Here is a 27,708-nt window from a genome sequence, read left to right on the forward strand (position 1 = left end):
CAATACCTGCTTTCCAAAGCCAAAGTTTCGTTTGAAACAAAGAAAAACCTTGGGCAATGAAAAGAAACCTTGTGTGCATATTAGATCAATTTGATACTTTATAGAAATCTGATGGTCTTTGTTATAAGCGGTACAGCCAGGTGCAATATTTTTCTTGCATGGTGACATTTTGTTTTTGTCAAACAAGTAATATGAACATATTTCCTTCATACAATATGATGAGAATTTGGGTGATACACATATGCTTTATTACTTTTTTTGCTCATGTGCTCCTCCCTACGATAAAATGCTTTGACATGGCCGGATGCTTTATATGACTAGTAAATGAATGTACATCCTAACACGACCAAAATGTGTCATGTCTTGAAGAAATATTGTCTGATGATTTGTGCAGCAAATTCTGAACATTAACATTAGCACAGATATTAATGTCAACACGACAGAAAAGGTGTCCAAGCTGGACTACAAATATTATAGAGCACTAAAGTAATTGATCTGCGGTCATTGTGCCAATGACAGTGATGCTACTTTCCTTTATTACAAGCCAGTGTACAACATGAATTTGTAGCATGACATAGAAATTATAGTGTGCCTTTCATCTTGGTAAAGACAGCTTCAGTACCTTGTTCTAATGACAAATTTTAATGTTTAACAAGCCAGAGCAAGAAATGGCCTGTCTCTGTGTGTGTGTGGCTCACCATGGTCAGGGGACCTTATCCCATCTGACATTGGGTGAAAGGCAGATTAGCTCCAAGACTGGTTGGTCAACAATTCACACTCACTACACCATCAGTAGCCATAATTGAAAAAATGGCAAAATAGACGCCACACTCCTTAAAATTGGCCATTTCTCATGAAACAATTGCACCCAAACTTTAATATTAACTGAGACGTGAGGTGCACCACGAACTGGTCACCAACCAATCACAATGCATATCAATACAAAAACAAACATTCATATCTTTGGCCAATTTTAAGACTAACCTAAGAAGCGTGTGACGTGGTCCATTCTCGATGCCGATTGAGAAGAAGATGATCTGACGGTCTGAAAAAAAGTGATGATGAAAGTGTTGTTAAAATAATGTTGAAAGAGTGATGGACTGACTTACGGTCCTAAAATAATGGTGACGAACTGTAATTAACCAACGGGGGAAACGTGCTTTTAATAACGATGATTGAGCGATGGACTGACCATGACAGATTTGGTCAATTTGAAGTAATGACGGATTGACGAAGACGCACGGTTTGCCTGGCTGCTGGCGAGTGGCCAATGATGAATAATAGAGCAGTATAATGTGGATATAATATGTGGAGTGTTCATTAAAAAGATAATAATGATGACACATTATTTGGTTTTTAAAAGAACAGAAAATAAAAACCCTATCACAGTTCGGCTTTAGCCACTGGTGCTTCTACTCAAGTGGCAAAAAAACAAACTTGTTTACCAACAAATGAGGCCCAAAAATATACTGCATCACAAAAGCAACTGATCTGAATGAAACGATGGTTGTTAACTTTTGTCAAGCATGCTTTGACTGTTGCAATGTGCCCAAAATGTTCATCTGTCTCCATCTGTCAGTTTGTCAGTCGGTCGGTCTCAGCTTTGTAACCTCCGAGCAACCGTAGAGCTCTCTGTGTGCTGCCTGTTGACCAACTTGTGTTTTTCCTCTCCAAGTGAGGACACAGTGACACCAATTTTGGTGAGGGCAAGAGTGAAGAAGAGAGTAACACCATTTTGTGTAACTGGCCCTTGTGCCTTACAAGCTATAATTGCATTCTCAGCAACCAAGGTAATGTGTTGTATCCACTACTGTGGAGAAGAATGAGGATGATATGGACGCTTTGCACATAATCCCCCGTGCTGGCAATATGCGGCTGGCTCTTTTTGCAAAGTTGTCACGCTACGAGTATTTTTGCCATTTTGGACATGACAAGTGTCTACACAATTGTGTGTGCGCTCTCCAAATTGTTAACAATTTGAAACCATATTTCCTGCACAAGGGAGCAAGCACCGATCAGGATTTTGATTAGACCCTAATGGCCTTCTGCCCTCAGGCTAAAATGTTGAGGGGAAAAAAAAGCTAAAAACCTTAACCAAACATAATTTTGTGGTAATCAGAAAGTGGAAAGTGGAGCCATTTAGTTGTTAAAATGTAATTTAATATTGTTTCCACATAGGCATGGCAAATTTCACATCTGCATCCAAATTACAATATTGATCATCAAGTCCAACTTTTATAGTACTTAAAAGTCGCAACATACAGGTCTTTACACCTATTTACATGATTATTACTAGAAATAAAATAGTATAGTTGTAAACACCTACCAAAAAGAAAATAAATGAAAATACATGAATCATATTAAGATAATCAGCATCAAGTTATGAAAGTCGTCACCACCGCGTTTGCTCAGGTTTTCTCTACCTATTTTTCCCTAACAAGTGCATCATTAGAGCTTGTCTCTGAAGTAGGATGTTGTTTGAAATGTATTATCTGTGCTTGGAAACCATAAGCAGATATGTTATCTTGCTACTTGAGATACACTTTCAGCACCCTTATTAACATAATCTTTTATTGGTCCCAAGGGATTTTGCTAATTTTATCTTTAGACTCATTTTAACCAGTGTCATACCTTGCATTCTAATTATTCCTGAGGGGGTCTGAGAAGTACATGATTCACATATTATTCAGCACAAAGTGTGTTAGTCTATCGTAATGTCACTTGATTTCACATCTTTGAATAGAAACAAAATGTGTAAATAAATAAAAATAAATGCGTCATAATGGTCTCTGAAAAACCTATTGTACCAATATGCATGTTGTGTTACTTTTGGCAGTACATGCAGGAGAAGAGAATTTAATTAGTTAAAATCAAAATTCAAGTGCGGCGAGATCATTTTCGTCGGACAGTGATGAATACGAAGATAGAAATCTAATTACATGTATGTGAATTAAGATGTAATCAGTACATTTGCATCCTCCATAAACAAAATGTCACTTGATTTCATTCCTTTTGCAAAATGCTAATAGTTTCACAAATCTGTAATTATAAACCTCCACAACAAAGAAATATCTCTCACATTTTTCTTTTGTATCCTTCCAAATAATACAACAAAGGAATAACGCTCATGTTTTTTTTTTGGGATCATATCAAGTCCCGCCCCAAATCCATTCAAACCTCAGTAGATAATTCGGTTTGTGAAATATAAAGGCATCTTTTCATGCATGCGTTTCCTCCCAGGTACTAGAGGGCAATTAGCCAAGTAGCATTTGCTTGCGACTACTTTTACACTTTGATGTTGCTCCTCAAACATTGACGGATCATTTGAGTTCAAACCCCATTGGTACAGAGAGAGTGTTAATTACTAAGGTAATTACCATCTGCATCCAAACATACACTTTCCAAAGACTGACTTTGGATCCTGTTGTGGCCCGGAAGACTGCCTGTCTAATCCAAATTAGATTATCATGTCGGATTATGGCTTTACATATATCCAAAAAAATATCACCCTTTAACTTAAACTCTCTTGCATGTATCATTGTCATAGTCAGTATCCTCCAATTTGTTCATTTAAATACAAAGTACACATCATTTATACAGATTTTTTGAAACAAAATATGAGTTCTTAATTTATGAGAACACCAACCTAAACGGAAAAGTGATGGTTAGGCCAGTGTCAATTTCAGTTTGTAAAGGTAAACAGTAGGCTAAACTGAGTTCTGCTTGGTTTACCTTCCATCAGAAATACACACACACACACACACACACATCACTTTGTCACTCTGATGCCAACAACAGATATGTCCATGTTTTTTTTTTTTTTTCCCCAGCTCATCGGTAGCACGGTGGGAATGCATTATTCAAATAGATCTTTGTTACTTCTCCGAGATGATTGTGGCACAATCAGCCATGAAATAAGTTTGCTCTTTTAAAAGTGTTATTCTCCCTCCAGGTCTCTCAGGTGTAGCTTTGTATTCAGGTCGACTTGCCTGCGCCAAAAATCAATCTCAATCAAAGGTGGTGAGGAGTTTATCATAAATTATCATGAAAAGGGTTCCCACTCAGTAGATGCTTAATTACAATCTCATTTGAATAAGTTTGCATATTAATGAATTTGGAATGAAAATGGTTTTCAGGGTTTGTGATGGAGGGCTGAGGGGTAACCCACAGCGATAATGACCACCCTTTAAAATGTAACTGTATTTCACAAACACACACACATCCAAGCGCACGGATGACGACACACATCACAGCCAGCGGAACGAAGGTGGAAAGAGGAGATATTATTTGGCTTTTTATGATAGAGTTTTGGCCTCTCATCATTTTTAACGCTCCCCCGCAGTTGTTACATCTTACGACCACTGTAAAAAAAAAAAAACAGACATGTGCCCACATCTGGAAATAACACACACACACACACACACACACACACACACGCACGCACACACACACACACACACACACACACACACACACACACACACACTGGCTATGTGACGTTAATGCAGGCACACGCACTCAGGGGCATTTTAATATGATTAATGGCGGAGTGTCTCTGACATTAATAAACTATAACCAAATTAAAGACTTCATTAGTCTCAAGTTGGACTCGGTGTTTGGTCACACGGTGAATCGGCGCCGTGTGATATTTGCCTCACCTGACTTTTTTTTTTTTTTTGCTTGTCCTTTTACATGCACTGATGTTTTGAATTGATGGATTTAAAGCGGTATCATGCTGCCGTGTCGCTCAAAAGTTACAGACGCAAGAGTTATGAGTGAAAGAATAGGAATGTGTGGAACTGATTATTTTGAAACATGCTTTCATGCATCACCTGTAACTCTTTCTTTGTATTGTAAAGTCCAATAGAAGAATGCTAATGGGCAATCATTTGGGGGATTTCAACTTTTGATGTTCATTTACATATCCTCACCAATCTCTAAAATCAACAAAAGTTATATTTTAGAAAGAATAAGACGAGCTGGTGAACATAATATAACTGCTGTCCTGACAATTGCTTTATGTTTATAGTCAATTAGGCCCATTCATAATCCCATCAAAAGATGCCAAAAAATAATAATATTCAGTACTTCTGTGTCACTTGTAAAATGTTAAATCCAGCACAAATGTCCTCTATTTTGGTATAAAAAAAAAAAATAATCTTGTCCATTTCATTGGTGCCCAGCATGACAAATCTCTTGCTGCCAGAATTAGGAACGCAAAGAGTATAGTATTAAGCGGTTCTGTCAGGAAGGACTTAATGAACTGACAGCTCATGCTGGGATGATTTGGAATAGTCAGTCAAAGTTGATCCACTTCAGCCAAACCTTTCAACTGCTATGCATACAGGTGCAGGCCTTTTGCTTCCTTTGAACAGATTTTTCTGATAATTTGAGAGAAGTGGATTGCGTCATGTGTTTGCACGACAGCCTCGGAAAATGCGTTCCATTTAATGCGGAAACATCCCTTGGAATAAGATTGTAATGTGGTTCTGAATATTCACCGCTGTCAGCACCCATATAAAGAGACTTAAAGAGTTTATCCCTGCTGCTAATCTGTGATGACCCATTTATCTGCAGCACCGTGGGGAAATAACTTGACACAATGGAAATAAATCGGGGACTAGAGTACCCACCAGGACTGTCTGAGAAGAAGAAGAAGAAAAAAAGATTTGCTAGGCTGATGTCAGGATAGAGTCTTTATTCTTCACTTGAGGAATTTTCAACAATGGCTTTCAACGATGCACCCATTATTTTTTGGGCTATATAAAATCACACTAATTTGATTCAGGGGTTTTTCAGAACAATTTGATTTGTCTGTCTTATCCCAGAATTCCTGAGGCAAAATAATTGTACTAATGCTCTGCACGTCACTTTGAGCAAGAACTAAAAAGTCGCTGTGGTTAATGCCCAAATTTGTGGATAAGTAATTTCAGCATTTTAAATTTCAATATCTTTTTCACTCCTTGTTACAAAAATGTTAAAATACTAACTGTCAAATTGTTATACATCATAAAGTTGGTTGTCAAGCATTTGTAAATAAACTATGGAGAACTAATTTAATCGCAATTAACTAACAATATCAAAACAAACTATAACATATTCATTGTATAAATTCTTGCATAGAATAGCAAATTTCTTATAGCTAGTTCAGTACATAGTATTTTTATGTAGGACTCATATTGCAGTAACAATTTAATGTTTACGCGTACTAATTCTAACGTTAAAATGAGTTTGCAAACACGATTTTTATAATGCTGTAAGTGAAAAAAGTATGGAACAGTCAAAATAGTAAGAGCACTTTTTTTTTATGGGAGCCAATTTATTGCTTCACATTTATACATAAAAAAAAAAAAAAGAGAGGAGCAGGTATTGTTCTACATTTATGGGCTCCACTAGATTATATACTCGACACTACATCATAATAGCCTCCATATAAAAATAATTTAACAATCTCAACGCAGAACTTGAAGCATCATTTCAGCCAATAGTCACTCTTTCTGTCCACATTGGGGGTGGACACATTTGTGACAATACAGCTGTCAATGCTTTGTGGACAACAATTCAATAATGTCTGAAAAACCTTGAGTTGTCAAGAAAGAGAGAAAAAAAGTGACTTTTGGGGTGTGTTGATCCACTGTGTGTGATAAAGCCAAGGATTCATCCTTGATGCAATAGCAGAGACAAGTGGTAAATGCTGGAACTGCACACTCCTTCACACTTTACCTCCAAATCTTTGTCTCCCTCGGTTTCTCCATCATTGTTTCCTTCAATCCTCTCATTCCTTTCTTAATCACCTTCTGGGCTTGACCTTTCCATCTGTTTGCAAGATTATTCGGGCTACAGTTATTGCAGATTACGCCAAGGGAAAGTGTGTATAGTGTGTGTGTGTGTTCTTGCACGCTCACACGAAAAGCTTTTTATTAGAGCTGTTTCACCTGAAGGGCACACACACGCAAAATGGTGGAATTATATTTGTGTCATTTCTTTTCATTGACAATGCAAAAGTTATTTTCTGTCTTTTTTTTTTTTTTTGGAACCTGCTAATTTATTAGAACAACAAAAAAAAGACCTATGAATTCTTTCTTTTCAATCAAATGTAAATAATCAGATTGGAGCGTATATTTTAGTGTTTGGTGAGAAAAGCCCCACAAGGACAGAAGGTGGAGTGTTCAGCTGTGTGGAAGAATCTGATTTTAACAAGAGCTGAGGGCCAGCAGATTAATTACAGCAACATTTACACACATAACACTAAAAAAGCACGCACACACAAATACGCACCATCGGACGTCGACGCTGGTGACCTGGTGGCCCTGACTAATAAAGCGGCATGCTAATGAGAAGTCCTCAAAATAGAGAAAGGAAGCAAAGAGCGGTGGATCAAATCAGTTCTAAATTCACGCTGATGTGTAAGTGGATACGTTAAACCTCCATTAATGGCAACAAAAGAAATGCATCATGCTCCATCAGCGCCGTGCACGTGCAATGGGGAGAAATGTGAGATCACAGACACTTTGTCATTAAGGACATCATGTGACATCCTCACACATGCTTGCACACTTCGTCATGTTTGCGCTCATGCATACACAATGACAGAGGCGGGCGGCAACACTGACTGATAAATACACACACGCGCACGCACGCACACACACAAGGCCATCGCATAGCAATGCGGATGCAGAAGCCGAGCAGAGGAGGGAGGAGAAAGAGGGGGAGAGACAATAATGGAAGATTAAGAGGGGGAGAAAGAGAACAAGATGGGAGGGCTCCTCTAATAAATCAGAAAAACACGCAACTCCCGTTTGTTTGGTGATGGACTCAGGCTGAGCTTTTATGAGTATGCGACCCTCCTGCAGAACACCACTCGAATACTAAATCTCTCGCTCTTAAATAGTCAACACGGTTAGAGCGCATTTGGAAAAACTAGCCTGTTGTGGATTGTGGAAAAGAAAAAACATCAGTGTTTTCTTTCGATTAGCATTTCCATACTTTAGCTTCATTTTATTTGATCGGGTTCGTAAGCAACTATTCACCATTGTTTTTTTTTCCTTTTTTTAAAAACATGATCAGAAAAAGTTACAAATCCACCCATCTGTTTTCTGAACCGCTTCGCCTCATCTTTTCCATTCCAAATTCATCGAAATAAGAGACTTGCGAAAACTGTTCAAATATTTAAAAAGATGAAGAGTCAAAAAATTCCCAGCAATAGCTGTAGTTTTTATTATTGACACAATTACTACGCGGGCCACATAAAATGATGTGGCGGGCCGTATCTGGCCCCCCGGCCTTGAGTTTGACATCTATGTGTAGGCAACTTGTGTCCTACACAATTTCTATGTCTTCTTGTTGCAACACCCCTGATTCAAATAAACTCGGATAAAAATCCCGATCATTGACCTCAAACGTGCCTCTATTCTTGACACTGAATCAAGATGTCGCGCCTCGCAGTTATTTTGTAATCAGGGGTGTGACGTGTAACGCAACAACATCAGTTCTGCTTGTCTCCTTGACACTGTGACAGCAGCGTCGCTACCGTCTCCACAGTGGAACAATTCAGAGCTCCATGTGTTGTATAGGTGAATATTAAAAGGGGGGAAAAAAAAGGCACCAAAATGTCGAATGTCAACTATTTTTACCGTCATGTGATGCATCGGATGCAGTATTTCTATCATACGGCTTTTTCATCTATTGCACGCACACGTTTTGGCTCCTTGTTAGTGCATGTGAATGACTGAGATTGCCCTGGCAGAACTCCAAAGCTTGTTTTGGGTTTCGCCCATGCTGGGAGAGGAGAGTAGATGCAGAGAGTTATATACTTCACCCTGGCTCTCATTAGACAAGTCGGGAAACATGTCAAACTGCAATTTGTTTGCCTTGCATCCAATAAACAGCTCATTCACTGGACAATCAGTCACTACTGTGCCTAGTGCGATTAAACCCAGTGGAGGTTGAAAAACCAAAACACAACTTGTGGGCGGGGGTGGGGATATATTTAGGGAAGGAACATGGACAGGACAACTACGGAATAAATGACAGGGAAAAACTGTCTGGGCTGTTTATAATTTCAATAAGGAATAAAAATGTCACCTGGCTGTCAAATTGACCCAACGCGTCAGCCCTTAGGCTTTAAAAAACGCACAATAATGAGAAAATATCATTACTAAGGGTGCTAAAATGTTTTGGTTCAGTACTTTTCAGTAAGGAAACAAAATATAGGGACACGTTTGTATAAATTAGCTCTTAACTTAAGAGTTTGTCTTTTAGACAAAGAAATGGAGGATGAGGAAAAGTGCAATAGAAGCAATTTGAATAGTTTCATTAATTATTATAAAAATATATATTGCGGATGGATCTATACTCATACATATTCATTTCATGTTTACTGTACACACATGACACATGTATGTATAGATCCTCATTTTGTCTATCCTTGTGCCAAATAATTTTCCTTTTCTCTACTTTTACAACTAACACATCCATCTATCCATCCATCCATCCCCCCATCTCTTTCTCTTCTGCAACCTCAATCCCACCTCCCTCTCTCATTACGTTAATTAGATCCAGCAGATGAACATCGTCTTGTCTGTTGGGGAGGAGGCTCGGCCTCGGTGATGCAATAAAGCTCATTTGCATTGGCAAAGTTAATTGCGGGAGCGGAGCAGGTGTATGGCAATAATGATCATCACACATGACACTCACCTGTGACCGCCGGCGTACGTGACACACACACCAACACGCTTACAGCGTGGACAGACACGTTTTCGTCAACGTGCTGTACGGACGTACGTACGCCCAGCGTTGCTATTAAAGCTTTAAGACTCAACAATGCTCATGCAAGTAGGCAATCAGATGCAAACAAGTTTTGAACTAATATCCAAAGTCCTTACGGTAATATGCAATGGAAAAGGGCTACAGACACATATTTGGATGACACCCAGTAGGCAAAGGAAATTAAAATATGTGGTGCATTGGAAATTGTGTGTGGATGTGGATGCGTCAAATGAAATGTGGTGACACGGATATGAAGCGTAAGAAAAACTTTGGTGCAGAAAAAGTTTGCACTCATTTAGATCAACATATTTCTTGATGAAGTAAAAGCAAGCATTTTTGGACAGGAACGGTATCGTAACATGGGACCTCTGTAATCTCCACTCAATCCGATGTTCCACTGGGGTCACTGAGAAGAGTGTCGCCCATATCTGGGAACTTGTCCGATAAGATCAGGATCTGGGGAAATGCAGTGTGATGAGTCTGTCGACGGCACAGCACAACGAATAGTGTTCATCCAGATTCTGTTAGATGATTTCTCCACAAATGTTTTTTTTTGGACACAATTTCCCTACAAGGGGAGTTTTTTTTTTTTTTTAGGAGAGAATAAGCTCCCATTGGAAAAACTCGGATGACATACAAGATTGACACTGTGAAGGTGACAAGTTTCTGAATTACTAGTGCATCACTCAGCAGGAGGTGTGATGTGCAACAGGGATGGGTTTTGGGCACGTGATGACGGCTGCCGTGAAGATCGTAAACAACATCCGCTTCCGAGCTAATCAGCAAAGCATATTCAAGGTGTGATTAGAGAAGCAGTCAGTTGAATACGGTGACCTCACTGGCTCAACGGGAATATTTTTGAGCCAAGACTTGCTGTACAAAGGTGAAAACACCTTGGACACTGAATGGACACTTAACCTTGCATTCGATAGACTCGACTGTGAAACGGAACCATTTGAACTATGAGCTGCGAAGTAAAGCTCGAGTGTTGCTCATGTGATATGAAATGCTCGAAATGCATTTAAAGGTCAGATGAATATTTTCTCTGGGCGCTTATAAAGACAAAAATCTGTGCAGATGCTGATGAAAGACAATGTTTGTGCATCTGTAACGGTAATATAGATGTGACAATACGGTAATATACGGTAAAATACGGTAAACGGTAATATAGGTAGTGTGTATTGGATTTATTTGAAAACATATGCAAAATAGTTTTATATATAAAATACATTTAGAGTTATGGTTCAAATGTTATGTCGAAGCAGTGAGAAAGAGAGCGGGGTGGGGTGGGGGTGTGTGTGAGCTATTTCAGTTGATTGGTTTTAAATGTGAGAATTCCAGGAATGTCAAATTGAAAGTATGATGATAGTGCCAGATGGTGAGTGTTCCAAGTCACTTCAAAAAGGCGGGGACATGGCTTTGTAGACACTCTGCAGACCGCTTCTTCTTTCATGTTTGGGTCAGAGAAGGTCAGCGATGCACAGTTTGAGCCACTTCATTAGACTTCTATTTCATTTAGTCTAGAGTCTGTTTTTAATTGTTCTATGCTTTGCTGTTTCTGACAACTTCAAACGTTTTCCTCGCTACAGAAAAAAATGCGACTTCTAATTAGCTGTAACTAAATAAACAATGAGCAGCAATTAAATACAGGAAAAACATGAGAATGTGTAATAAAAAAAAAATCCTGTAGAAATACTAGAAAAATGCTTTCAGTAACTTGGATTTTGTGATTAGAATTTCTAGGACTCAATTGCAATTAATCAAGTGAAAAGCCATAACAGTTTGGGTCATCTTTATTCACCTAATGCAAAATGTAAAGAGGTGAGGTTTGCAAGAAGAGATGGAAGAAGCAGAGGTTAAGGGTCTCCATGACAAAAAGTCAGCAAGTTCACACCTACTTGATAATTGAAACATTTTCATCTCATACTTCCCAGTGTTCTAAATGCCACAGAATAACCTTTACTTCATTAAAATTCTGATCTTAACTCGTTAAAATGTTCTTGAGGTGCAACATGAGCTCAGTGGTTGGGGTTTTAAAGCTAATACTATAGCAGCATTTTGAGTCTGCATTTAATGTTCCATCGCCTTACAAGGTCTCCCGTTAGAGTTTTTACTGCAAATAACACAACGCATTGTCTTACCTGATGAAAGGGATTTTTAATTTTTAATTTGCAGTTCATATTAGATTGCTTCTCCTGAATTATCGCTTTAGTCACAGGGGCTCCGTAATGAGCAGTATTCTAAATTGGGAATAGAAGCAGCATGATGTCATCAAGCGGAAGCATGTAAATACTAAACAGTAGCGGTCCAAGTATCGATCCCTGCGGGACACCGCATGAAACATTATTAAGCTCAGAAGTCGTGTTGCCATGAACTGCGCAGTGGGTCCTCTTGAAGCGATAAGAACTAAACCAGTATTAGTATTTACATAATATATATATAGAATATTTATATAATAGTATACTATTCAAATAATTCTTGCTCTTTTTCATCTTATTACGGATAGGTATGTTTTGCTTTTGTCATCCAATATATCTTCATATGCAAAGCTGCAGCTCCTATATGGGATATGAATTCATTAGGCTGTATGTAATGTGGTTAGTTATGTGATTTGGACAAAGTGGAACATTTTTTTCCATTTCAGATTACACTTGTAGTAGCGCCTATAAACCAGAAACATTAGGCTAACCATAATAGGATTACTGATATTGGAAATCTAAATTGTAGTGGAAATGATTACAGCAATATTATGTTCTGGGACAAACCGGCCTTAGTCTGCGCTATCTTCTCTATCATTCTTTGTCGATGTTATTCTAAACAGGATTATTTTTTTTTTTATTATTATTATCATTTTTATTCTGAAGTGTGTGTCACAGAATTTGTCTGTCTACAAAATCTGACACTGTCACTTTGAGCTAATCTGACTCTAATGACAAACTGGGAAACTGACACTGGGATCGGGGTGTTCATTGACTTATTGAGAAAAATGGGCCATCATAAGGGCAGTAATTCCTCCTGTGAGCCAGGATTTTCTTTTCTCTCATTAAATGAATAAAACGTCGTATTGCCATGTACATCGATATTACAATAGCTTCTATTTCCCAAAGGTGCTCGGTTTCAAATTTAGGGTCCCCTTATATCAACCGAGAGGATGACATTGAGTCATTGGGATGAGAAGAACAAATGTAAAGAAAGGGTGGGATGGATGGATGCTAACAGCTTGGCATGCCAATGTTCATTTCCTCGCATTCTTTTTCCGTTGATGGGTGGATAAACAGGACGCGTTGTGGTAAATTCCATTTGAAAAGTGTGATTGTTGACAGGACTGACCCCTGAGCTCTCGCCATGTTTCCCCATAACTCACAATTAACACAGACATTAGTGTATCCCGAGAGGCCCGTCCAGCTTTATTCCTTCCCTGGCAGCCACTGGGATCGGCAGCAAGGGCCCCTGGACCAGAGCCCAGTTCTATGATTTAGCTGGAGAAAAGGCATTAGAGTGGTGATGGGGGGGTAGGAGATGGTAAAGAAGATGGGGGGGGGGGCTACCCTGAGCACACTTTGGGGGGTTTGGGGCTGTTATGGATATGGCTGTGGTAATTACTCAGTCCTTGTTATTGCCCACACTGCCACACCTGCTCCCGGCAAAAGGACAATCGTCGTGTCGACAACAACAACTTGAAATTGTTGAAGATGGCATTAAGCTGAATTTGCACTAAGACTCAACAAACAGCTGGGAAAAATGAATGCTTTGCAATCCCTGCAAAACGTGGACTTCCCGGAGACACGGGATTGTTATTTGGACAGGTGCATTGTTGGACAATGTGCGGGCGAAGTCCTTTTAAGCTGGGAAAATAAATGAGCACCTGTTCTTTGACGTGTCAAACTCAATCTCACGGCTCGTTAGCGGGACCTCTGGCCAATAACTGAGCTTTAGCACCGTTTTGGCTTCTAATTCCCACGTCTGAGCTGTCACATTGCGTCATTGCCACAGTCCTTCATGTTTTTATTCATTTCACATTTCGTTATTTATTTGTCAACCAGCCAGGCAGGTGCCAAATCTAGAAACATCTAGACGTATATATATATATATATTGATACATCTCTGTAAACAGTGACCACTTCCACTGAAGTTTTTAGGCATCGTCCCTATTATACTACCATTTTTGGTCCCAGGCATAAAGCTGCTTTATTTTATTCTATTTATTTATTTATTTATTTTTTATTTGTATTTATTTGTTGCGAGACAATATACCCTACAATAAAGTTTTGCATACTGATATTTAGCTGGATACTACTTTTTAAATCATTGTTGGTCATTATTGTGAGAAATTGTGAGCAACACGATCAATGTCTTCATGTAGATGAATGTAATGATTTGAATGCCAAAGTATGCGTCACACCAACTGATCTTGTTTATGGCATTGTTTCCGACGCATGTGGGTTGGAAAATCCCCCCCTCCTTTCTCCACCCAGGAAACAGAGCTGTCACTCTGCTCTTAACTAAATGTGAAGGCATTAACACCTTCACCCGGTGTGCACTCTCCCGTGGGGTTCGGGTCGTGGGCGACAGCAGTGCGCCCCGGCCCTGGCCTGCCCTGCCCTGCCCTGCGTCTACCCTGTCCTCGCCAGCGCTGGCACATTAGGATGGGCTCGGCAGGACGGGCTTGCACACCTTGGCACGCAAAGCCAAAGTCACTCTGCGGGCTCTGGCAGAAAGCCAGTCAGTTGAGACCAGGCCAGAGATAAAAAGACAAGAGAGGGACACGAGACAGATGAACAGAGAGAAGCAGGGAGAAGGAGAAGCACGTTTCCGCTTTCATTTAGCCGACCAACTGTTTTCGTCTCTTCTTCTAATTGACGGAGTAAATGCACCTGCCATTATGGTGCATCACCAAAATTGCAAAGGGCCACCCGAGAGGAAACATTGACAGGATGAGGGAAAATATCAAGGTTCAACGATTCAACATTTAGGATTTATTCTTCATTCAAGTGTTTCCAAAAATTAATTGCAGTGCTTTATGTAACTTCATATTGGGACCTTGATTCAGAAATTGGTATTATTGATAGATGGGATTTTTTTCTCCCCCTTCTTTTAAAACATTCAAATTCACTTCACGACTCCAATTAGTTGTGTGTTCAAATTATCACATGTGCTGCCATTGATGCAACTTTCAAAAGCACATCATTAAAAAAAAAAAGGAATTTATATTTATTTAATATTTAAATGTGTGCAGTGATGCTTTGTGAATAAATACTGGAGATGTGTTTGAATGCGTGCCAAGCAGACCATAAAAACAGATTTAGGAACTGTACGTGATATTGACTGTCACAAACAAACAATTAAATAAAAAAAAAAGGAAACAAATTCTCAGCTTCACTCTGACATCTCTTTTTTATGCAGGTACATTGTTTCTTTGCAGCATAAATACACAGAAAAAAAAAAAAAGGATTTCACCTCCGAACCTAAATTCCGAAAGCAACAGATGGAAAATTCCCCGTGTATAAACATGTAGTGATATACAAGTGGTGGCACTTAGGTCTAATGGCACCATCAGGACTATTCATAACAGATAAACTGTGCCGTATCATTATTGTGGTCAGCGGTAGAATTTTATTACTAACGCTGAAGGCTATCTTTGTCATTTTAATTACATTGATAAGAAAACCTAATGAAAAAAAGATTGACCTTCGTCATGTATTGGTTGAATTCTAATATACATAATGACTCTGGCAGTGGAAGTTGGAGATTAGTTACCTTGATGGGGCCACAGGCGAGGTGGGAGCATCTTCGTTGGACTGGAGAGTGAATATAAGCAGAGACATTGTGTTATTAAATACATGTATTTTGTTATTCTTTTTTTTTTTTATGACTACACTGACTTCTTCCCACCTTCCAAAACGTACACGTTAGATTAAATGAAGACAAGATGCAGTGTATGTGTCCTGGAATTGGCTTTTAGTTAGGATTACTTGTCCCGATAAAGCCAAGCAGTATCAAAATTTTGGCGTTCAGAAGTTCCTAAAAATACATTTTAGATTTTTTTTTTCTTTTTGCCAACTGTACAATGACTGCTCCTATTTCTGTTGCATCATCTCCATCTGCTGGACCGTCAGTTTGCTCCCAGAAAGTATTGATATTTCTGCTGTCTCTTCTTCTCAGAATACACAAAACCTCATGAACGTGATATTTAAAACAAACAATTTACCTTGCAACTAGTTTGCAGCTCATCTTAAAGTACCGACTTGGACGTGGACAAAAAGCAATGCTATAATGTCTCATTTGTAAACAAACATGGTTCATTTGAAATGTATCACCTCCAAAAATAGAGATGCAAGTCGAGTGAAAAGAAGACGCTTGCGTGTTCACGACTGCACACATTTTTTTTTTTTTTTTATGTTGAGGTGTCTGTAAATTTGGAGATGGAGGAGGGGAGGTAGACCGGACAGATTCCAACGCATAATTTAAATTTAATTGGACCAGGCCTGACTGGCTGGGGTCAAAATGAAGAGAAAATCAGGCACATTAATCAAGATAAAATTATCAGCTGATTAATCAGTGTTCTAATTATGGTGCCAGCGAGTCTCTTCTTTGTTCTGTTTTAATTACTCTGCTTCATTGTCTTTTCCATATGGCCATCATGTCCCCTCAAAATGCCCAGTGAGCACACAGACAGACAGGCAGGCTGTGACAAATACGTGCACGCACACACACGTACATGCACACGCATAGTCATAACTGCTGTATCGAGACACCGCTCAAATAATTTTATGAAGTGGTTTGTCCGATTTTCTCGAATAGAATATTTTACCGGGATGAGAACTGAAACAACATTGCCTTACATCATGTCTGCTTTCTTTCTATTCATCATGAAAATAAAAGTGTGAATTGTTGTTATGCGTTAATTTCCAGTTGAACTCAAATTTCACGCACGGATGGGCACTATTTATGAATGTATCGCTTCTAAAGTTGATCACATAGCATAAAACATGCTTCTCATTTCATCACTCAGAAAATGATCATTATTATGTCTGTGATAAGCTGGTGAATAAAACATGTTCTGTTGCCACAGGGGCTCTGCATTAGGCAGGGCAAAGTGGTGATTAGCTGAACCATCAGATTGTGCATTGTAATTCCCATGAATGCGCCCTCCATCTTTTTTTTTTCTTTTTCACACTTTTTTTTTTTTTTTACACGGTGGGGCTGGCATCATATAATTTATTCTCGACAAGCTTTTTTTTGTCTTGCTGCACTAATTCCAATAGATCTCTTTTAAGATGTGTTAAGAGGAAAGAAAATAAATGGAATCTTCAGTGGTGCTTTAAGATACGAGCTTAATTCATTGTATGACCGCACACAGGTTAGATCATCTTTGGAAACAAAAATGACCTTAATAGATTCCATCCTTGTCCCCAAAACAACAAAAACCGATGGAATCTATTTTTAATCAAATTTAAAAAAATAGCACTCCATTCCAATAGCTGATTTAAAAAGTTTTAAGTAAAGAACAAAATATATATATATATTTTCCGCATTCCCTTCCGGAAATATAAGGGATTTTTAAAATAATTGCATGATTTTATGCAAGTGACATGAATAAGATACATAGTTTGCTGTTGGACTATAAATCAATAGTGATACAAATAAAACGATGGGGGTGGGACAAATCTGAATAAGGTTGAAACACTGCTGCTTCCTGCAGTACTGACTTGTCATTGTGTCCAAAAAGAACTGTAGTACTCACCTTTTGCGCCTGTGACCACAATTCTCTCTGAATATATTATTAGCTGCAAGTGCATCATGAATATTCATGATCTTTTTAATTAGGCGGCTTTTTGCAGGCAAGCCACCTCAAAAAGTTACCACCTCATCACGCACAGATGTGTCTGTCCCTGTTTGTGTGTTTGCATGTGTGTGCGCTTGCTTGCTTGCTTGCTAGATCTATTTCTCTGTCCGTCTACCCGTCTATCTGTCTCAGCCTGTCCATCCATCTGTTACGCTGCATACAAGAAAAAAAAAGGTGGAACATGCAGAAGCTTGACTTTTTCTAACAAAGAGACATGTGTGAAGCATAGTCAAGCAGTTTTCTGAAATAGCTCCAAAATTTCCCAAAACACTTCTGTATTTTTTCAAATGCAAACTGGTGTATTCATCCCCAGCGATAGAATAATAACTCACTTATTATAATATCCCACAAATAATTAAAGCCTTTTAATTGATGAGTAGCTACTAGAGCTATTTTGTAAATGACTCCCCCCCAATAAAATTTTCATCCAGAGGCTATAAAATGACGTACTGTATATAATTTTGTCTGTCACAAAAGCGCCATAAAAGTCCCGTTGCTATAAACATTGAAATAACTATATCCTTAGTAACTCGAGCAGTAGCTCATCTAGACTAGCGATCACAATTTGAACCAGCGAGGCCTCACTTCACCAAGTCGTCTTGTAAAAAGTCACTTTTCCAAAACAGTGTGGGTCACTTACGGAAGTGAGTGTCGCTGATCTAATAGCTTCCCTCACATGTCCAGTCATAAACATGTCAGTCACTTGACACATAAAGTGATGATATCTTGGCTCTTCCAAATGCTGCTGGATTATCATTCCCACTTTGGTAAGTGTCACAATGTGATTTAAGGCGGCATCGTGACCTTCTGAAGAACACCAACCCTTTCCTCGCTGTCGTTCCTCTCTGTGTCTGTCAATATCGTGTTGTAAGGTAAACAATTCAACATGATGCCGCTCCAAATATGTTTTTTTTTTTTATGCAGAATACATGAATCATAATATTTTCGGATGTAACAACCTTGACATTAAGGTCATAAGATTTTTAATATATATATAATACAAATCTATTAAAGATTAGATTCTAAATATTAAATGATAGTGTTTTCATTACACTGACGTATTTACAACAGTTTGATTCTACGCGACTTTGTCTCTTACGCAGTTTGGTCATGGAGCCCAAAGATGGTACAAAACTAAATGCCTGACGCATAAACCTTAGCGCTAAGCATCTGTTTTAATCAGGTCTCAGTTTCTCCATGAGGGGTCTGTGGCTTGGCACAAAATGTCTGGCCTCAGGCACTTCTGGCAAGTTGTTGCTAAACTGTGGCACCATTTGGGATGTCTCCAATGTGGCACATCTATCCATCACCTTACCATTTATCACACTCTGCAGTGCTGGCAAACTAATCCATCAGAGCCTTAGTGTCTGAAGCCACTGGCTCCGTCCGGCATGTGGTAAATAAAGAGGAAACACAGTAGGATCCCCATGCAAATAGGTGGCCAAGGCAAGAAACAAAGGGGAAAAAACAAAGTAGGATCATGACGGGGATGAAAAAAAATCTGAGAGGGGAAATGCGCAGAAAGAAATGGAAGAAACACTTACGGAGGAATCAATGACATCTACGTGAAACAGATCCTCATCCTCACCATAGATGCCCCCAAACCGTCTTTGTTGCTTGGCTCTCAATTAGACCCAACAGGACAATAATGTTGACCGTTTGAGGTGATTTGGGCAAAGCTACACTATCACTTTTCGTCATCAAGGAAATCTATCTGACTCTTGGCGGTTACAGTTTTATTTTTTTTTTGCTTCAATAATGACAACCTCAGTTCATATTTGCATTCATTTGTTACAATATCATGGTAATAGGATGACTGCGTGTTGTGTAGGACAATAATACTTTATTAGCTGGCATCCCATTAGGAAAACAATAGACTATCCAAACCCCCGTGCATCAGGTGTTGGATATTCAAACAATAATGTTTAATATGTGTCATAAAAAACAACAACAGTGATGTGTGGGGCAACAAGAAGAGTTTATTTATCTATTTAAAATGTATTTGGATGACAATAATTGCAATTCATCGATGCATTGTTGCTAACATTTCACATTCCTAGATGGTGCAACCTTTGCAACCTCTGAACTGTTAGGGCGGATGTGCAAACCAGTCCTAACCGTGCCGTCCCCAAATCGATAGTTGCTAACTGAGTTCAAGTGCCTCTCGATAAAAATGAAAACCGGAGGTCACCTTGAAGTTGTCTTTCTTTCGAGATCGTCCTTTCGGATGAATGAAAAGACAGAGAAGGTAGAGAGTAGGAAAAAAAAATCCTGAGTAAGCTTTGCCTGCTGAGAAAAGCTTTACCCCACCATCAATCCTCTGTCTGTGTCTGGCTCCCTCGCCTCGTTAGCTAATTGAATAAATGAAAGATTGTTCTCTTCTCCTCGGGCATTGTGTGTCCCTTTGGCTTCCATTTTATTTCTCACTATGCTCTCTCTGGCTTCCATGGCCTCTTTTATATGTCAGGCTCGCATAAAAATAACATTACTGTAATGATACTAAAATAATGTCTGTCCTTGCTGATCTATGCGCTCGCTGTATGAGTGCGTGCCAGCGAGCGTGTGTGTAGGTGTGTGAGAGAGTGGGATGGAATGCTCCAAATCATATGTGAGGAGGAGGAGGAGGAGGAGAGGACCATAAGTGTGGAATTCAAAGTTAAAAAGAGATTGAATTTAACTATATTTTAGTTTCTTTCCTTTGCTGCTCCTTGCCAAATTTGAGAATTATAATTTTGTTGTCTTCATTTGATGTTTGTCCACTTCCACCACTTTTCTCCTTTTTCTTCTCTATTGCTCTCATAGCAGAACCACAATAGACAAAATGCCGCCACGTTCAGATTTCGGTGCTGAATGCTGAATACTTAAGCTTGGTAAATCCTTCTGGACAATTCTCAGGTTCCACCTTCACCCAAGTGCCAGTTTTCGATCTGTTATCAAAGTTGTGCTCAAATTGTGGCAGAAGTGATATTGCCACATTATTTGTGGCCTCCCTCAAACTTGCACTTTGAATGCATTTACATAGCATTGCAATGCCCCCTACAGGAGAAAGAAGAGCAATCTCATTTCCACTGCTTTGTGGATCAATTTGTTCATATGATGCTGCTTCACCTTGAAATGGAGATGTTTTCTAAGCAAAGATTTTCTGGATATTGTGTGAGCCAAGGTTATAACTAGCAACTAATTTTCATTTGTGGCAGACCGTTTGCAGCTAAATAGTTTGATTGCAATTCCAAATGTCAACTGCGGCACAACGGCATTGATGTTTTTATGGCACATCAAAATGCTCTCTTATAGGTCTCATCTTCCACGACAAAAATTAGGAATATAATATAATATGGTATAATATAATATAATATAATATAATGTAATGTAATGTAATGTAATGTAATATATAATTGCACCCCAGTAATCAACCCTTCAAGAATACATTCGATATACTCGTACACTGTGACTCACCTGTGAAATTGCTGCAGTAATTGAGGGCCTTTTAACACAAGACGGAGAGATTAGACCTAATTTATCTCCGCGCTTTTCCCCTCCCGAGAAGCGTGGTTTCAAAATAAACCTACATGCATTTTTCTTCGTCAAAGGGGTACATTTAAGACCTTCCCAAGAGTCTTGTTGAAATAGAAATGATGATCAAAACACATGGCGTGCCCGCTTTTAAATGAGGTACCTACCTTCAAGTGTGTGTGCGCTTGAGCTCAGAGGAAGTGGATTTTGTATAACCTTCTTTTTTTCTGGTGTGTGGACACTATGCAGTATATGGAGTGAGTATCAGGGGAAAGTGGGATGTGTGTGATTTTGCTTTGATAGCATGTCATAGAGAATTAGCCTCTGTGTGGCATCTGGCTGGCACACACCGCAGCCTGCCCTCTGCCCACCACACTGCATATGTGCCCAAGATTAGAATTAATAACCAGCACTGCCAATCATGCTTAAATCACAATAAGTCCACATTTAGGGGGCGCTGGGAGGTCACAGGCATCTGGGCCTCTCCATAGCCAATCTGGAGCAACTAATAAGGCAAGTTTGCAGACGTGTGTGTGTGTGTGTGTGTGTGTTTGTGTGTGCACGCACATACTTTACTCATTTCAGTGCCGGTGGTGGCAGCTGCTCCGGTGGACCACTGAGACTTGACAGAGTTTACGCACAGTCGGAAAGAAAAAAAAAAAAAAAGCAGGACATCACACCAACTGCCGAGGCAGGCAATCACAATAGATCAGTCAGTGTATTTGGATAGACACAAGTCAGTATACCTTTGTGAATTCAGAAGGATGCTCTGACAACACATGGACATCACCACCAACATATATGTATGGATACGTATATATATGTAGATATATCATATGTTAGGATTATTTATTTGAAAGACTCTATAGTTAGGATGCATGGTTATTAGCAAGTGAAAGGTTTATGAGCTCCTGGATTTTTGGGAAAGAAAAAAGCTTACAACCACAACACACTAATTATAAAATTCAGCTACATTTGGATTTTGTACATATAATAATAATAATGATGATAGTGTTGGCTTTGAGCGGTGGAAAATGAAAGGTAAAACATATTGAGTGATGTGAAAATGTCCCCTGTAATTACCAAAATACTTGTGCATCCCCTGTCTCCAGTAACAAGAGCTGTGGCCATGTTCTCCTTCTTTAATATGCAGACACATCCTGTAATTGCAATCAAAACAAGAAAACAACGTATGTCAGCCCCCCGGAGACTGACTGGCAGCGGCGTGTCCTGCAGGCTCGGCAAATGAAGAGTGATGCTTGACAAATGAACACATTGTAAATACGATTTCTGTCAATTCAGCCAATAATCATTTGGGATTCACAGCATCCATCCATTCAAGATGAGACTGAGGGTATTAGTGCAAAGGAGAGTTGTGGAAAGAACAAAGAAAAGAAAACTACCTTGTAATATTCAGTAGATAGCACTAGATGGAAGCAAAGTCCCTTTGAAAATTTCCATGAAGGTACGGAGGAACAAATCTTTCAGATGAACAAGCAGAACATTGATTCAGTTCATTTACAACTCTTTGCAGTCCTTTGCATTTATGCATAAAAAGATCAAATATTGTCTGATGCTCCGATGTTTGCTTCACAGAAAAATGTAAATGCATTCATCAATACTGAGCAACAACATCTCAGTTAAAAATAGAGCTCTGCGATGTGACGTTTGCTAAGGAAGGAAGCAGAAGCTACTTGGAGAGATACATACGCAGTCAATTACAGATAATTACTTCCTGCGCCACTAGTTGAATGATAGAAATGCAAAGTTGTCTCGTCTTGCCGGCTGTGTTTGAGGTTGAAGTGCTAAAGCAGGGGGTGTCCAAACTTTTTTCAAGGAGGGCCACATACATAAACATCATGATGTGAAATTAGGTGGATAGCCTTAATTTAAAAGTGAGAAAAATCAATGAAAAGTGCTCAAATAATAGAATAGAATTCAAAACAACACTGCATTCATCCTAGCTTCCCATAAATGGATCTTTACAGTAAGAAAAAAAACAATAAAAGGGAAAATGGGACGGGGAAATTTCAAGCTGATTAGCATCACACCTATTAACATTTGTTTACGTCCTGGTGGCTTGCTTCTTTTTCTCATTCCCCTCTTTGATTGTGCAGTTGAGAATCCCAGTCTTATCAATCAAGACTAATTGGTTGGAGCCAAAGGCAAATTCCACATGAATGTATTGACAGTACCCAGGGGGGGAGAGGAGGAGGCTCCTATATCTTGCTGTTCTGACACGGCTGTGATCACAGGTGATTTGTTGGCATTGTCTTCTGGGTCTTAGCTGGAGTACGCTTAGGTAGTCTACGATTGATCATCAAATCATTCACTTTATTAAGTATACCCACAAAATGTGAGGCAAAAAAATTCTACCTGTGTGGCAGAAATGTATTATATTCAATTGAATGTCTTTTGATGAGGCTTTGCAAAGGGGGGGGGGGGGGGGGGGGGGGGATAAATCAAATCCAATGTGTAAAATATTGTCATAGCCTGGTTGCACTCTAAGCATTAAATGGCTGCGAGAGAGACAGAGAGAGAAAATACAGACGCCTTACTCATTAACTATGCAAATGTCAAACTTTATGTCTAAAGTCGGTTTTAATTAGAGCGAGCGAGGGAGAGAGAGAGAGAGAGGGATGGACAGACTGCCAATCTTCAAATCCAGATTTTAAAAAAAAATCTGTTTAGCTGTTTACAAGACAACTGAATTATTTTAAGTACACTTTATTTTGTATCTTGTATAATCATCAATGGAAGTTAATTGAATTGAACCAATTATTAATGACTTTTATCATTTATGGAATACATTCATTTGATTGCTTTGTATGTCATTTATGGAGCTATGGCATGACACTTTGATTTGCCTTATGTGTGACTTGTGAATGCTTTCTTTGGCATGATAACAACACTTAGTTCTGTTTGCTTCTTTTGATTTATTTAAGAGCTTCCATAACCACAATGCCTGTTCAAAATGGTTCATTTGATTAGGGAGTGTGCACAATAAATACATAGAAAGTAAATAATCCTACTCCTTTTATTGTCGGAGGTTCAATGGGATTGAAGGGTCACCATGGCAAATCACAATCATTTCATCTTTCCAGTTAACCACAGTTACTAAAGAAAAGTCTTGCTGAAACTGCTATTTTTTGTAACCTTTTGGCAATATATTAAGTGTCCAAATGGTAATGTGGTTTCATTTCCAAGTATATGTATTTATAGATCTGCTATGAATTATTGAAGGCTCATTTTCACATCTTTTTTTGGACTCCAAGCTTAAAGTTGGCAATGATCTGTGTTACACTTTTTCACATCAGCTTCTCATCTTCACTCCCTCTTTCTCACCTCTCTGTGAGAGTGTTCCCTATTTCACAGTCTGCAGAACGACTTGAGCTCCAATCTCTTTTCAAGAGTGGAATACTGCCTTCTCACAAGCTGCTTCACTTCTCACCTTTGGCTTATATCTTTCCCTGCTTGAATTTCCTATTAGCACTTTTATAAATCTCCAGTAATGCCCACAAACACATATTTATTGCAGGAATAAATGAAACGGGGGAACTGCTTTGATTGAAAAAGTTGGGGCTTTCTAAAAAATAAAAAATGAATGAAAAGGGCTTGTTAGGGTAACAGAAAAGCCTTCCAAACAGAAAATGTCATTCAAAAGCAATTGCTATAGCTGTATCATGATCAGCACCGTGGACAGCTCATCTCTCCTGCCCCTCCCGTTCTGCACCTATGGCTCATTTGCACACCTGTTCCCAGGTAGTCAGCCACCCTATATAAACCCTGCACACCCAAGCCTTCTGTTTCACTTCCTTTTGTTGTCTTGCCATGTTACGCTACGTTGCCATCCTGTATGCTACTCGTGTCGCTTTCCCCCAATTGGATAAAGTCCGTGCCGCTCATGGTTGACACATGTTCCACTCTGAGAACATTTCTGGTTTAGGAAAAGGTTAAGTCGTGCATGATGTGTTTGCGTATTGAAAGCAGTGCCTTTATGTGTGCATTGGAAGGTCCATTTCCTTGGTCAAAGTGAGTTATTTCAAGTAAAGATGTATATTTTCCTCCAATTGTGACACAACAGAGGCATCAGGACTTTTCAAATTGTCACTCGCTTGAAGCCGCTTGTTGCTACGTTACGTTGTGAGTCACTGCCAATCACGGCCCTTGCTGTAATCCACCAGATTACCAAAAGAACAAACGTCTGTACAAAATCACTTTGGGGAAATTAATATTTTAGAAATATACCGGGAATTAGATGATATGGAATGGTAGAAATGCACGATTTACTGCAGTAGCTGCAACTGCCGCCGCCTATTCTGGCAGACAGTGTGCAAGTAAAAGTGAGCAGACAAAAGGTCACGGTGGCGGTATAGATCTAATTTCATATTTATGCCTCGGGAATCATGTGCTTCTGCACCACAAACCAAAAGAACATTTTTGGACACGCTTTATTTTTTTTGTTTTTTTACTTATGAGGCCTTTTTTTCTTGTCACAAGTAAATTTGATTATTATGTATTTCATCAAACTATTTTATTTAGTCTGCATTAAAAAAAACTGGATCCTTGTATATTGATACAGTTTGCTAAAGAAAAACATTTGTTTTCCAGAAAATATTGTCACAAAAAGAAAATCCTCTCACGTCTAAGAAAGGGAAGGTGGATCAGGTTGCCATGGCAATCTTTAGCTGGAAAAGTGCTGCACCAAGGCTTCAGGTGAACTTTAGCCAAAGAAGATACATAGGTGGAAGGAATCCCTTGAGAGTCAAAGCAGAGGCAGTAAATGTGCAGTGTAGTCTGTTGACACCAAACTCCATTTGATATACTGGTTCATTATTATTTCCTGGATTCTTAACTGTTCTTTAACAAAATGAATATAAATATATCATCAATAAATGTATATCTAATTTATAAATGAACCGTGAGCAATTTGACATCAACAAAGCATCAAAAGTATTGATCTGAAATTCTGAGCAATTATTCAGCCTTCTAAATTCATCTTGGAGCACTCCTACTCATATTGCTACATTAGGACATCACACACGTCTGAAGCAGACATTACTGTGAACAAACTATTGGGAATGCATGACCCAGATGGTAATTTCTCAATGTAATATGACCTTGGCAAAAAAATCATTTCAATATGACTTTGATCCATCTACTGTCTTAGATAACATCGTTTGACAGCAACACACTCACAAGGTGGAAATCAATTTCCACTGTACAGTACAGCCAATATTCTTTTCTCACTTAATCAAGCATGTTAGTTATTCCGAATTGAAAAGTTATCAACATTTTCATGTTACTACCAACGCAATATTTAGCATCAGTGCCTTTTGTTTCTACGCAAAAGTCCAACTGCCTGTGGAGTGCAGCCTTTCTAGCAACTTAATTCACTTGATCACATGAATTAGATTCCAAAAAGTCCAGAGCTTCCTTGGGTCCATAATTCTGTGTCTGGAGAATCAAGTTGGCCAAGGTGAGTGGAAAAGTTTCCGCAAAAAAATCTCTGCAATGCATACACACCATGACTTCTAATGAGAAGAGAAAGTGCTGACTCATGCCTTCACTCTCCCTAATTCTTCTCACTAAGAAATTTCCTCTTCTAATCTGTAGCATGAAATGACATTTGCAATTGACTTTTTAACCCTGTGTGACACAAAGAATATTAGAAGCCTTTTTTTTTTTCCCCATCCATTTCCATACATTGAAGTTTTTCTAGGGCCACACTATTCCAATTGTGAATCATTTAACGATGAATCAAACCAAAGTGACACGGTGCTGCCCTTTAGTATGTTGGCAGGCAGCAAATATTGTAACGTTAAGTCGCTGGAATGGCAATCCCCTTTCCAAGCCAATTACATTGCAATGGTGATAGTGGAATAGTGGGAATGTGGACCTACACGTCTTCAATCAGGCACTTTAAATAGCTGGGAGCTCGGGCCCATCCATCACCTTGGAATCTCATTTCCACATGTCCAATGCAAATGAACAGGGATTGCAATCAAATGGCTTTTGTTTTTGTCAATAGTGGCAGGGAGACAAGAACAATGTGATCCGAGGGGCTTTGCCACTTGGAACGTTGACTTATGTGTTGGCTATTCGATTGATTTGCTGTTGCGACTGATAAAAAAAGTGGAGTATATCATTCGATTTGAATTTTTGGGCAATTTAGAGACAAGGTTTAAAGACTGAATATGATAAGACTATTTTTGATTGGTAATATTTCAATTTCTTCTTTTTGCAAAGTATCAGAATTTTCTCTTGAAGTGATACATTCATTGACTTTGGTGGTTTCAGTTTCTTCTCAGTGATGGTGTGAATGGCGACTGAGCGGCAAATGGTTCAAGATGCAGTTTTGTTTTTTTCTTGGAGTCAGCTGGAGCTCCTCCTTCTCCCCATGTGCCTGAACAGGATGAGCTGTGTGGAAAATGGATGGATCAATGAATAGAACTGCTGCCATATACAGGAATGTGTCACCGGGGTTATACATCTTCATCTTGACATCTTGGTGCAGTGACGGAAAGTCTCAGTTTTTATGCATCACTTTAGAGGGAATTGCTATTTTTTCTTCCCTACAC

At 39.0% G+C, this 27,708-nt stretch overlaps 1 long non-coding RNA gene across 1 annotated transcript; it reads right to left on the bottom strand.

Moving 5' to 3' along the window:
* Window positions 1-994: 994 nt before the first annotated feature.
* On the bottom strand, window positions 995-21,361 carry LOC147049818 (uncharacterized). Its single transcript, XR_015067463.1, has 3 exons — window positions 21,295-21,361; window positions 15,526-15,566; window positions 995-1,045 (listed from the first exon to the last, which is right to left on the bottom strand). It is a non-coding gene; the product is annotated as an uncharacterized LOC147049818 (long non-coding RNA).
* Window positions 21,362-27,708: the final 6,347 nt, after the last annotated feature.

The sequence above is a fragment of the Syngnathus leptorhynchus genome, chromosome 10 (genome assembly GCF_054491065.1).
Source record: "Syngnathus leptorhynchus isolate UIUO chromosome 10, UIUO_Slep, whole genome shotgun sequence".
Classification (NCBI taxonomy): domain Eukaryota; kingdom Metazoa; phylum Chordata; class Actinopteri; order Syngnathiformes; family Syngnathidae; genus Syngnathus; species Syngnathus leptorhynchus.